Source organism: Ictidomys tridecemlineatus, chromosome 9 (genome assembly GCF_052094955.1).
Source record: "Ictidomys tridecemlineatus isolate mIctTri1 chromosome 9, mIctTri1.hap1, whole genome shotgun sequence".
Classification (NCBI taxonomy): domain Eukaryota; kingdom Metazoa; phylum Chordata; class Mammalia; order Rodentia; family Sciuridae; genus Ictidomys; species Ictidomys tridecemlineatus.
In genome coordinates this window covers 52,127,054-52,131,110 of record NC_135485.1, presented here as the reverse complement: position 1 = coordinate 52,131,110, position 4,057 = coordinate 52,127,054, and the positions used below count along the sequence as shown (strand labels likewise).

General features: G+C 38.7%; 1 long non-coding RNA gene across 1 annotated transcript in view; it reads left to right on the top strand.

Annotated features, from left to right (window-relative positions):
- LOC144366701 (uncharacterized) overlaps positions 1–4,057 on the top strand; it is a 62,114-nt gene that overhangs the window by 31,397 nt on the left and 26,660 nt on the right. The window lies entirely within an intron of this gene.

The following is a 4,057-nucleotide window of genomic DNA, read 5'->3' as shown; positions in this document are numbered from 1 at the left end:
GCAGCTCTTCTTTTCTTCAATTTCTCAGGCTTATAAGTCTCAGGATAAATCAATCCAAAGTTAAAGTATAACTCCTGCACTTCAAAGTACAATTGTATAGGCTGATCATGTGGATGATAGAAGAACAAACACAAGGTAGAGTACTTTAAGGTTATAAAAACTTGTTTAATATCTCCTTTATTTTTGTAAGTGCTATTTTCCAGATAAGATATATTGATCTCTCATATATACATTACCTATCTTACATATTGTATTTTAGAATGATATCAAGGAAAGTGGCAACTGAAAGGATCTCCTATGTGTATCAAATAAAAATACAACTGACACAGCATTTATTTGATGATCTGATTCAAGGGTAATTTTTAAATTTTCTTGATATATAAAGATACTATACAATTCACCAATTTAAAGTGTATAATTCAATGTTTCCTAATATATTCACAGAATTTTGAAATCTTATTTTATATGGATTTAAACTCAATTTTTCTTCTGAGTTTATTCCATTTTATATTCTTATAACAAAATACCTAAGTCAAGGTACATTATAAGTAAAAGATTCATTTTGGTTATGGTTCTACTGCCTGGATTGGCATCTGATTATGGCACTGGTTAGAACACTCTGGCTATGTCATAGCATGACAGAAAAATAGTATGGGACTTGGGTATGTGCCCAAGAGGCCAAACATTTGGGTTGACCCCATTTTATACCAACTGTCTCTTGCAGTAACTGATCCAGTCTTGCCAGATCTAACCTAGTCCCAAAGACATATTAATCCTTATTAATTAAAGTCTTAATCACTGCTATAATCTGAAAATAAAATATTCCCTCCCTGAACTTCTGTTAATGCAGGACTATTCATGTGTAAAAACATTAGATTATGAGAACTATAACCAAATCCGTCCAAACTAGAGTGCACTGAGTGGGTGTAACTGTACACAGGTAAAGCTTGGCTGGTGGAGGTGGGTTTTTGGGGGTATGCCCTAAAAGGGTGCATTTGCCATGGATTGTGTGTGTCTCTCTCTCCTTCCAGACTCTGATATAAGCTGAACATGTTTCCTTTGCTAGGGCCTTCCCCCATGATGTACTAGTTTATCTTGGGCCCAGGGCAATGGAGTTGGCCATCAATGGACAGAGACCTCTGAAACCATAAGCCCCAAATAATTTTTTTCTCCTTTAAGTTGTTTTTAGGTATTTTGGTCACAGTGATGAAAAAGTTGACTAAAATAATCACATTTGAAGGTTACCATACCTCTCAATACTGTTACCTTAGCAACCAAACCTCAACACAGAGGTGGGTAATGATAAGCTCTATTCAAACCACACAAATCCCCTACTAAAAAGATTTATTCAGTGATGCAGACATTGGTTGTGATGGTCTTGAATGAAGTCTACCTCACTGTTATTAAGAGATATTGTTAATATTTTGCTTTAACAATAGTGAGAAAACATTCTCAGGTTTATCACTTATGATGTTATTATTTTTAATATGTTCTTGGAAACAGACAATCAATAGGAACTTAACTTACATTTAGTTACTTATAATTATTATTTTACTTAAAAAGGTGTTCCATGCAAGTTATCTGAAGAATCATTTTAGTTTAGTTTTTTTTGTCTTTCAATTTAAGGGTAGTAAAAGATAGTTAGTTATAGATGAAATTACTTTATATCACTTTCAGTCAGCTCAATGTTCCTGGGTAGCTTATCTTAAAATATGTTGGAATTTTCCAATCACTCCCCCTTAAATCACCTCTATAATAAGGCTAAGAAATGCTGATTTTTAGGGTCATGGTGCTATGGTTTAGAATTTCAATGAAACTGTTCTAAGAGTCCTATTTATAATCTAGGAGAATATATGTATAGTTACATGTTTAAATGATCATATTTCTTAGGTCATTGTTTCTATATGGCACCTTTTGCCCTGCTATCAAATTAATATTCTGCTAGAATATGCTATGTATATCTGATATGAGGGGGCCCTCCTCATCACCTTTCTGTATCCTACAAGGAAAGCTTATACCACAAAGAGGTTCAGCAGGCATTTCTCCAAAGGAGATCTGGTCAAACTTTTGATCAAATCACTTCAACTTTTAGAAAGCTCCTGGTAAAGACATATTTGGTTGGAATTATTTTGAGAATTATTCTTTTGTTGTTGCTGCTGCTCTGTTTTTCTTTATTACAACCCTGTCCTGTGTTCCCGAATGATGGCTTTTTAACATGACACCCAAAATATTCCCACAGTGAATCCTGTTAGCATTCAAAAGTCTCTCAATTTCTTTCTCAGCACATTAAATCCAAAAGGGGGGAAAAGTCTTTTAAAAAGTCAATAGGTTTAGCGCATCCCAGGAAAAGCACCTTTGCAATAGGAAAACTAAATGTGTCAGAAATCTGACCAAATAGGTAAAGCATCAGGTATGATTCCTGAAGGAATGACTCCCAAAGGAACATAAATAGATCCACCCAATTTATATATATTTCACAAGCATGTACATATATACTAAAAGAAATTTGGTTTTTAAATCCCCCCAAATTATTCAGAAATCAACATCCCATCTGAGTCGGGGGAAGCTGGGTACTGCATCCATATTACAAGCCAAGCAGCACCTCTCTGTGTACAGGCCTCCCAGCCCCTATGCTCACTCCTGGCCGAACAGCATGGACAACTAAACTAAAGGTTGCTGGAGTAAATTTACTGGCATACTAAATAAAACACAGACACACATATTACCTTTCAATCAAGCTTCAGGGGCTGGGGATGTGGCTCAAGCGGTAATGCACTCACCTGGCATGCGTGGGGTGCTGGGTTGGATCCTCAACACCACATAAAAAAAATAAAGATGTTGTGTCCACCGGAAAAAAAAAAAAATATATATATATATATATATATATATATATAAATTCTCTCTCACTCACTCTCCCTCTCTCCCTCTCTCTCTCTCTCTCTCTCTCTCTCTCTCTCTCTCTTTAAAAAAATAAATAAATAAAAAATAAATAAATGAAGCTTCAGGACAGATCCTTCACTCTAGGCCTCAAGCTCCCCAATGGGAGAGCGAGGAATGTCAGGAGAGGCTGGAGAGCGAGAGCTAGCACCTTTGGAAGTGAACTTTTACAGGAGGGATCCTCATTCTTTAGAAAGTTCCATACAAAAAAGGTCAAGAGGGGCAAGGTTACAAGGACAGGTAAGGTAATTTGACCCCTGGGGTTGTGGGAGGCCACACCTACACATGATGACACATTCAGCTATTTGGAGGATGGGGGAAGGATCTAAGGCCACTATGAAAGTGACCAGATCACTCGGAAAGTGACAGACAGAGCCTCTACCAGTCACTGGAAGGAAAATGCTAGTCATTCAGCATGATGGCCCCCTACATTCCAAATTATTCAGAAATCAACATCCTATCTGAGATGGGGAAACCGGGTTCTCCCGCCATATTAAAAGCCAAGCAGGCACCTGGCTGTGCACAATGCCTTCCTCACCCCTTGGCTCACTCCTGGAACAGGGCTGGGGTGGCCCAGGTCTGGCAGATCCATTGTTTGTAGAAAACTGAAATAGGAAGGCTGGTCCCTGGGTGGCCTGGGGACCCCAGAACCAACTGGAGGAGGGAACAAATGCCCAGACCCCCCACAACCAGACCTGAGGGCTCCCTGTTCCTAGGGTAAAGCAAATGCTTGGACCCCAGGGGTAGGAAAGCAGTGCTCCCTCCCAGCTTTAGCTGCCCTCTGGGTCCTGCCCAAACACCTCCAGGCTTTTGTATTTGATCAGCCTGGGCTTCACCCAGGATCCAGTGGTTTTGGGGAGTAGTTTCAAGACCCACCAGGGATTAACCTGTGAGCCTGCTCTGTGTGTGTGTGTGTGTGTGTGTGTGTGTGTGTGTGTGTGTTCGTGCTCTCACATGTACATACAAATTTTTTAATGGAAGTCGGGCAGAAATGAGACATAGTTTTCTCTCACATTGCTGTTTCCTGCTCAGAAATTAAAATATTGGGCATATTACCTAAGGGATTTCCTCATATTTTCCTTGGAAATTTTAATTTGCTTAATTATTACAAACTAGACTA